Genomic DNA, 10,926 nt, shown 5'->3' on the forward strand with positions numbered 1-10,926 from the left:
AACATCTGTTGATTTGAGTACTCCCGAATATCCATGTTGTCACGAATTTAGGCTGATCACGGTCGACCTTTTAGTTTACGATGTAGATCTTTATCAAGTAACAACTTAAATGGAGCAAGTGATATAGGCGACCACTTACATTCATCTGGAATTGGTGGGAATACGTGTCTCCACACGTTGTACGGATTTCTTAATTTGTACAATTCGTCAACAAAACCTATTGAATCCAAACGGAGATTTATACAACCTGCAATTGCATGAGTGCATGGATAACAAAGTGCATCAAATATCCCACAATCACAAGCCTTATTTCTTAGGTGTATCCGATACACCACCCGGTAATACCTTGATTTGGCCTGTTGAACTCCGTCACTTGAAACCATAAGTCGTCGGGCGAGTGACAAATTGTGTACATGTACTTTGCTCGTGCTTTACCGTTATTAATTTCTTCCACTACCATCGGACACCATACATGGCCTCCCTGCAATTGCTCAGCATAACTCGCAGCTCGCTTTGGGAATAGTTTAGCCAGATGGAAGTATATCTTTTTCACAACTCTGGTTATCAACAAATGACGTGTTCCCTTTAAAACGGAATTGATACATTCCCTTTAAAACATGAATCTTGGATTTTTATCATCTTCATTTTCATCACCCTCTTCACGGTCTTCAGGTTTAGTTGGGATAGGCTCTGGTTTAGAAAATAATCCAACTTCTGAACTGTCGGCACCAAGCTTTCGAGGTGGATCCACATCGGATTCATTGTTATCTTCATTCTTTGACCCACTAACATCTACCATGTTAGAGGTCCCCTAGCCGATGGATGTCGTAAGGAGTAAACCATAACTTCTCGTGTACATTTCGAAACATCCAAAATCACATGTCGATTGTCAATCACTAGAAGATGATGTCATTCTCCAGTAAGTATTCCCAACATCGAACATCGAACATCAAACATCGACCCACCGAGGTGCATGTCCCATCTACTAACTGAATGTCATGCAAAGGTTGTGTATTCTGTTCTACCACCAAAACCCGATGGTTTTGTGTTTTGCCTCCCATAATTGAAATCTAATGCTGAGACGGATGAGTGTATTCTCATTGATGATCCCGAGATATCATAATAGGAACTTTCTAACATAGTGGTTGTACTATCGACATTTTCAACCGTTCTCACCTCTTGGACAAGAAAAAATGTTGAAGTCGCAAGTCCTTCACCCAGTCTTGAAAATTTCATATATAACTCAAGAAACAGTGATCCACTTTCAAGGTGCGTTTGCACTATCACCTCTAGGCCCCGAGCACATTTGATATCAAATGAGGCATATTTCACAAAATCGACCAAAACACAAAATCGATACTTAATAGACGAAACTCTCATTGCAATATATTCGAAGATCTTTTGCTTAATTCTTTTACGAAGTTCTATCAACTTTATGTTCTGGTTAAAAGCCAGTCGCACTGTGTTCTCAGATAAAAAAGTCACGCTGTTCTCGGTGTCACAGACCTCACCGTTGTAATAAATAATAGCATTAATTCATCCACTCATTTTCAACCAATTTATCTATCGAGAAAAATTCAAAACACGAAAAATCAAAACATTATGCAATAAATATAATGCTTCAGATAAATATTAACACGAAAAATTAACTTAAACCTTCAACCCCAACTTCTATTATTCTGAACTTCTTCAATTTCTATTGCTCTAACTTATGTCATTAGAGGCTAAAATATAAGTCATTTATAGCCTAGGGGAATGCATCCCACTCCTTTTTGTAAAATGCCCTGGATAGTGAGGGTTGAAATTTGTAGAGGAAAAATGCTCCAAGTAGGATACACAAGCAGTATTAAAAAGGGCATCCAGCTAGAAGCGTTTTCAGTACTTTTACTGATTGTGCATCCTACTTGAAGCGTTTTTTATCTAAAAACCTCAACCCCTACTATTCGGGACATTTTTCACAAACCTCATCTCGGGAATCCCGTGCTATTTTTTCAGAATCATCTCATCAAATTTATTTTCTTAGAAGCATCAGTACTGAAAATAGCATCTGTAATATCCCGAAAATTTTTACAGTAAGATATTATCCTTGATATAGTAAAATAAGGAAATAAAGTGACAAAAAGGGAAATTTTATTATGTCAATATTGGGAAGTATATTATGATATATTACATTATTAATTCAAGAAAGGAATAAATTGTAAAAGTAAAAAAGTTTTGTTGCCCAAGAATAAATACTCAAAATTTGAGGGGTTAAAGTGTAAATATGAAAAATTTGAAAGACCAATGGTGCAAATATTTTAGGGGTGGATTAATCTAGAAACTAAGAAAAATGGACGAATTAGCACCAAATTGAGTAGGTGAAGAATTATGAAAGACTAAATCATAATTTTTCCAAATTAAGTGATGACTCAATGATGGAATTTTAAAAGATTATGAAGGGCAAAATGGTCAATTAGTAAGAGAGAGAATTCTAGAATGTAATGATTATGTTGATGATATTTTAAATTAATTAATTAGATAAATAATATTTTATTAATTTTTTAATAAGATATTTATGATTATTTTATTATTTTGTTTAGTATATATATATGTGTGTGTGGAAAAAAAACACACGCACCCCATCCATCTTTTCTATGCAACCAACGTTGGAAGAGAAGAAAAGAAAGAAAAATTTTATTTTTTTTATAATTTGGTCCTTTCACCAAAAATTCACTATTTTCACTTTGAAATCAAAAGAATTTCCATAGCCATTAAGAGAGAAAGATGACAAGGAGATTATGGGGAGCCAGAATATCAAGTTAGATTCAGAAATAGAAGACGAAGAAGAGAGAAAAATCAAGTTGAAGATTGAAATCAATAGGACAAGGTAAGAACATGAAGATTTCAATATATTTTTAAGATTGTTGTTATTGAAAAATCATGGAAATGATGTTATAGTAGAGTTTTCTTATATATGGTCTTATGTTCTTGATATGTTAGTGAAGAGAAAATAACAGAAAGTAAGGAGAAATAGTGTAGAGAAAGAAAATAAGGGTATTATAAACATGGTAAATAAACATCTTGCACTAAAACAGTTTTGGACAGCAGCAATAGGCTAACTTTGAAAAATCACCATAAATTGTGGAAATCGAATTAGAAGATTAAAAAAATATAGAATTAAATATTATTGAGTCTAGTTTCTTATAGAAGAAACAGTGTAAGCAATAGAATTGTGAATTATGAGATATAATAAATTTAGTGAGACAAGGTTAGAATGATTTTGGGTTCCCTTGTTCTGACTTTGAAAAATCATAAAAAAATTGGATAAAAATAATTAGGGGATTAAATTTATATGTTTAGAATCCTGAACGAGTCTATTTTCAAGATAAAGAAATAGGAACATCATTAAAATATTGTATGAAGAGATAATTAATTTTTAGTGAAGAAGGGTCAGAACTGTCAGACAGCAGAACAAATGTGACTTTAAAGAATAAACTATACTTATTGGCTAAACCAAAAATTCTTAAAATTTTATGGTAAAAATATATGTAAGTATAGTTTCATGGAAAATTAGAGGATCTTAATTTCGAGTTCTATATCTCAAGATATAAATAATTTAGTGACTATGACTCAAATGGACAGTTTTGAATATACATATAAGTAAATAGTGAAATTATTGATAATGTTATTTATAGCATGTTATATAAATTAAGGATGTGAAATGGAGAGGATGAGGAGGAAAATATATATATGAATATTCAGCTAGTATGGTTAATTTGCATGTTTTAGGCTCAAGGACTAAATTGAATAAAAGTAAAACTTTAAGGGGCAATTTTGTAAAAATGTCAAAAATGACCAAATTGAAGGGAATGAATTGTTTAATTATCTAAATTAATAAATTGAATGAAATTATTAATTTAAGATCGGGTAAAAATTAGGAAAATGGTAAATTACCAAAATGCCCCTAAATCTTGGTATTTCTGCAATTTAGTCAGGTAGGTTCGTATAACTTGAATGAGCATGTAAATATGACAATTTAAATATTGTGTCGTATTTTATATAATGTTTGAATTGAATATATGAAATGTATAGATGTTGAAATGAAAAAAATAATAGATGTTCTAAAACTACTTGAAAGGGATAAAATCTGTTTGAATATTAGGTTCCGGATGGATATAGGTGATTTCCCAAATGAAAGAGTTCCTACATGTGTTGCAGAAATAGATAACCTGGACGGTTAATCTGAAAAAATCATTCTCGAGAATATAAAGTGGATAGGATTCATTCTTAATTCACTATAATACCTCAAAGTGGATAGGATTTGTTCCTGATTCACTACGGTAATTTAAAGTGAATAGGATTTATCCCTGATTCACTACGGTAACTTAAGGCGGATAAGATTTGACTTGAAAAGGTAATCCTGATTCGCTACAGTTACATGAGAAGTGACTCGAGAGAGTGCTTGATAATTAAACGTCCTAAAGGTTATTTCTGAATATGAATTGATGAAATATGGAAATGTACGCTTTGAGTGTACTGTTGAAAAATCCATCGGAACTCCAATGATTCAACGGATAGAATATTTGATATGATACGAGAATTAAAATATGAAAAGGATGTTACATGAAACATGAAAATGAATACTAAATGATATAAATTAATTAAAATTATTCTGAAAATCTCGGTAATGCCTCGTATCCTATCCCGGTCTCGGGTACGGGTATAGGGTGTTACAGCGTCCAGTTAGAAACGTTTTCAGTTCTTTTACTGATTGTACATTCTACTTAAAGTGTTTTTTCTCTACAAAACTCAACCCATCTCATCAAAATTATTTCTTCAGAATCCATCCCCTCAAAACTATTTTTTCAGAATCCATCCTGTACAAATTATTTTTTTCATACCTCCAAGCCCTAAAAAATAAAGGAAATCCTGAACCTAGACAATTAAAAAAATAAAAACCTAAACCCTAATTTTATAGACCATAAACCTTAAACCCTAACCTTAACCTTGAATAATTAAAAATTAAAAAAAACCCTAACTAGCTCTGGGAAAACACGGGCAAAAGCGTGCCCACGTGGATGCTTTTTAGAATTGCGCTTCCACTTCCACATCAGCGCGTTTTACCTGACATTAGGGAAAAAGCGTTGTGCTGGATGCGTTTTTCTACGTTTCCCCTGAAAACGACGCCAGCTTAGAGCGTTTTTGTAAAAATGGACCATTCCCGTCATTAAAAAAAAAACAGCCTATTTCTGTAAATTTTTTAATAAAAGGACTTTTTTTGGTCAATTGGTCATTAGATTCAGAAGTAATTGTTTATAATTATGTACTGAATATATTTGGATAATTATTTTGGTTAGTGAATTTACATAATTTATTGTAATCAAATCATTTACTTATTTTTTTTAATTTTTTAAAGAAGGCTGAGAGTTACAACCAATTACATTTAAATCTAATTATTTAATAACTTTTCAATTACACCGGTAAATGAGTATACTAAGTTTTTTTTTTATAGAATAACAATAGTATTTTATTTTTATGATATATATTTTATTTATAAAATATGATATGTTATTTTACTAATTACGATAGAATAATATGAAATTTTTAGTGCCAAAATTGTTCTAAATATTTAACTAAATTACATATTATTAATTATTTATATTTGTCCAGTGTCAATCAACATGATTTTACTTATATCCCTTCAAAAAAATATTTATATTTAGTCAAGGATCACCCGATGTTGACAAAAAGTATATGTTTAATGTTAGAGAGGGAATAACTCAATAAGTATGAAATGTAGAGTAATTAGATAAAATTACATAGGATATTTATTTTTCTTGTTAGCTTTATTATTAATAATATTGTTGAATATTTTCTTGAACTATCATACTACATATGATGATTTCATTCTAGGGTTTGTTACTTGTTTAGGGTGAGTTTGGATAGGCGGCGTGTTTACTTGCGGTTAATGTAAAAACAACAGTGATGGTAAAATTAGATACTATAGCAATACTATAGCGTGAGACAACAAGTAAGCTAAATACACGCATCATACCCAATCGTCCGTCCAAACCCACCATTTGACAATTTTGTTCTCAAGTATTATGGATAAATTTTTATAATAATTAAAATTCTATTTTAAAATTTCATATTATGTAGTTCTGTAATTAAATTTTTTATTACCTAACATTTTATCGAATTATAATGTAATTACATTATGTCAGCCTAACACATCTAGAGCATTATAATTCTTTGTAATTACAAGAGGGTGTAATTACACTTAATTCAATTATTTTATGATGTCCAAATATACCTTTAATAATCTATACTATATTTAAAACACTTAATTGAATTGGTGTCATGAGTCAACTAGATACCAACTTGGTTGGAAAATGAAGAAAAATCCTTGGTTGTTAGAAAATGATTGGATCGACCAATTGAATTGAAAACCAATGGTCCAACTAATATCATAAAACCAAAAGGGGATAGAATCAATGCGAAATTGATTGAATCAATAGAAAACCGGTTGAACTAGGCAAAAACCAGTTAAAAATCATTTGAACTAGATTTAAGCTAGTTTAAATATTTTATTTTGTTGTTATGATTTATAAAATAAATGTTTATATTTATATTATTATATATATATATATTTTTCTATTTTTGAATTATTATGGATTTTTAGACTTTTTAAAATTTTATTTTGTGATGGTTGAACTAGTTGGAGATCTGTCTTCAATGCTATCTCAATCTAATCTTTGCAATCTAAGAGATCCAGTCCAATTCAATTTTCAAAATAAGTTGTGCCAAAAGAATTGATATTCATAAATGAATTTGTAAACATAGTAATTATATTTTGTCTGAGTCAAACTCAAATTCATGACTTCTAGTATTTAATTATATTTGTTATAATTATATTTATTATTTATTAATATGATAAAAAGAAAAAATAGAGAGAACTATACATATATATATATGCACGGTTGAATAACTTTTATGTTAACATATACATATAGAGTACATCTATACACGTGGGCTAAGGTTATAATATTTATGTAAATACGTGGGCATTGGAAAAGTCATTCCCTTTAACCGAACCATTAATACATAGAAGAACAAGAAGATATGCTCATTTGCTGGTTTATTAGCTGCATATCTAGCCATATTGCAAGCCTATTGGTTGTGTGATACAACCATGTCGCAAGTCTGCTGCAACCTTTTTTGTCTCTATTCTCCATTCTGTTATAAAGTATTTACATTCACTATAATTGTAAAGAACAGGTTTTTCAGCAATACAATGCTTTAGCAAATATTTTCTCTTAGCATGTTTAACGTGGTATCTAAGCCTGGTTTTTCGATCCTCCATACCTGAACTTGATTCTGTTGAATCCTTATTTTTCTTTATATACTATCTGACTTAGATGATAGTCCACCATCCCTCACCTCTGCCCTCACCTCAAACTCTCAATCGCTATCTTTTTTCTCCACCAAAAGCGTCAATGTCAGATTGGATGAGAAAAATTACCTCCTTTGGAAACAACAGATCCTATTTACTATTCAAGGTCATAGTCTGGAACATTTTCTTGACAGTTCCACCACCCCACCCTCAAAATTTTCTGCCACTGCATCTGGTGAATCTATTCCAAATGCAACCTATACTCATTTTTTCAAACAAGATTGTGCCCTTGCCTCATGGCTTCTGTTCACTGTTAGCTCCAATATCCTCCTGGATGCTAAGTCTTATCTTCACGAACCTCTCTATCTTCCTCTATCCATCAATACTGCTCAAGTTATAGCACCTACACCTATAGATTTTGTTTTCACCCTGCGCCTTATGCCCAACACTTTTGGCCCATCAGCTTGCTCGATCCCTTTTCATGGTCAAACCCAATTCTTAGGACATTTCCTCACCTTTCATTTTATTCCTAGGCCACAGCCATTTTACAGCAATTGTGGCAGAAGTAGGACTACATCGCGTCTACAGTGCCAACTCTGGGGTCGGATGGGAAACTTAGTTGACCAATGTTTTTATTGTTTTGACCAATCTTTTTCAGGTATCCAAACCTACTCTCCACCTCAACCACCAGTTGTCAACCCTTCTGTCAACATCTACACCTATAACAACCCTTCCCAATACTATGACCTTGCATATCATATTCATACTTCTTTAGACGGGTACTGTCCATTTGTTCAACCTCCCTCAAATACTATAAACCTTAACACTATCATATCTTCTCCAACACCCCCCAACAAACACATATTCCCCACAAGTTACCAACATTACCATCGCTACGGTATCATCTCTCAGAATACAAAACTAGGTTACCGATTTTGGCGCTTCTCATCATGTACCAACAACCTCGCCAATCTCTCAACACATAGTCCTTACACAGGATCTAGTAAGGTTACTGTGGGTGATGGTTTTTCCCTCCAAATTAATTATATTGGCACTTCCACTATATCTTCTTCATCTCGATCGTTATTGTTGAATGAATTACTACATGTGTCTACTGTTTCTAACAATTTGCTATCAGTTTCCAAATTCGTAAAAGATAACTTTTTTACTTTGAGTTTCATCTTGGTTACTGTCTTGTCAATGATGAACATACAGACGAAGTTCTCCTGTACGGTGTGGAACAGGATGGTCTGTATCGATTTCTCGCTACACCAACTCGACCTCAACTAATGCAAACTATTGTCATGGATACTGCTCGCTCTACTTTACCTTTCTTACCTGTTGAATTCTAGTTATGGCACAGACGTCTTGGCCATCCCTCAGTTGAGGTGTTGAATTAAGTTATGAAGAAATACAATAAATCTCAGTTTGTACGACAACAAATTCCACTATGTAAGGCTTGCTGCATGGGGAAAAATCATCGTCTACCTTTTGTTAACTCAACCACCACTTACACTAAAACTTTTGAGTTAGTCGAGCTTGACTTATGGGGACCAGCTCATGAACCTTTATCAGGTTATTAATATTATTTGTCTTGTATTGATGCTTTTTCAAAGAACTGTTGGTTGTATTTATTGAATTCAAAAGATGAAGCCATTGTTGTTTTTGATCTTTTTAAGAAACTTGTCTCTAATCAATTTTCCACTACTATTACTGCTATTCAAACTGATTGGGGAGGTGAATTTTGAAATTTCACTTCATATTTGGCTAACTTTGGTATCCAATATCGTGTTACTTACCCTCATATATCTCAACAAAATGGGATTGTCGAGCAGAAACATAGACATATCGTTGAGACAGGTATTACCTTATTAGCTCAAGCAAATCTACTCTTCCAATTTTGGACAGATGCATTTTGTAGTGCTGTCTATCTCATAAATCGACTTTCAACTAATGTTCTTGGTGGAATATCACCGAATGAGAAACTTTATGGACGACCACCAAATTATAAGTTCTTACGTGTCTTTAGATCTCCATGCTTCCCTCACCTTCATTCATTTATGCCGTACAAGTTGAATTTTCGTTCCAAAACTTGTGTTTTTCTAGGATGTAGTCCAATGCATCATAGATATAAGTGTCTTGACAAAGACTCTAGCAAGATCTACATCTCTAGACATATACTATTTAATGAACATGTTTTCCCTTTTGCAACTAGTCAATCATCTTTGGTGACCAATGCTCTTATCAAATTTGAATCCCCTCCTCTCTCTGTGGTCTCCTCCCCTTAGTTGAGCCATTATATAGTTTGGGTCCTTATCACCATCTCCATTACCAATGATGCCTGCTTCCCTTTCTACAGCTATAAGTCACTCTAATGATCGAGAGGACTCTTCTGATGTTATCATTCAAAGTCCACATTCTCCACATAAGACACCCTTTGATTCACTTCTAGACAATGATGATACTCTTGAAGATACTAACACCACCAATAATTGTCCTCCCATCAATGTGTACCCTATGATTACACGCAGTAAAAACAAAATTTATAAACCTAAGCTTTATTCTGCCATTCTTGAGAACCATGAACCAATGAACATTGAAAAAGCTTTGATGGATTCAAAATAGAGAGAAGTAGTCATGACAGAATACAACACTCTCATTTCAAACAACACATGGTCTTCAGTTGAATTGCCACATGATCGCAAACCTATAGGGTGAAAATGGCTTTTGAAGTTGAAGAAAAACCCAGACGGTACAGTAGCATGGTATTAGTCGAGACTTGTTGGTAAAGGCTTCTCTTAAGTCTCGGGGCATGATTTTCTTGAAACCTATAGCCCAGTAGTTAAATTTTCTATTGTTAACATGTTTCTTACTTTGGCAGCATATAATTGTTGGAATCTAAGACACATTGATATCAACAACATATTCCTAAAGGGATATTTATCAGAGGATATCTATATGACTCAACCCCCTGGTTTTGAACAATATCATGACGACGATAAGGCTCTAGTTTGCAAACTTCATAAAACCATATATGGCTTGCGTCAAGCACCAAGAAACTGGTTTTACAAACTACAACAATTTCTGTTTACCATTGGTTTCACTCTTTCTAAAGCAGACCCCTCACTATTTATTCTTAAAGATAGGGGAAATATTACCTACATGATTATGTATGTTGACAATATACTGCTAACGGGAAGCTCACACAGGACAATTGAAAATATAGTTGATCAACTTTAAAAACAATTTTCTTTGAAGGATCTAGGTAGTCTTGAGTATTTTTTAGAAATCAAAGTTCAACCTATTGGTAATGGTTTCTTCATCAATCAAAAGAAATACACCTTGGACTTGCTTGCTTAAATTGACATGATGAATTGTCAACCCACAACAACACCAATAGTAGTCGACAAGAAACTAGTTAAAGATGATGCTATAGCTCTTAATGATCCTCAACACTATAGAATCATAGTAGGGTTACTGCAATACCTCTGTCACACAAGGCTAGACATATCATATAGTGTCAACAAGGTTGCTCAATATGTGCAAAATCCTGG

This window comes from Gossypium hirsutum, chromosome A12 (assembly GCF_007990345.1).
Source record: "Gossypium hirsutum isolate 1008001.06 chromosome A12, Gossypium_hirsutum_v2.1, whole genome shotgun sequence".
Lineage (NCBI taxonomy): Eukaryota > Viridiplantae > Streptophyta > Magnoliopsida > Malvales > Malvaceae > Gossypium > Gossypium hirsutum.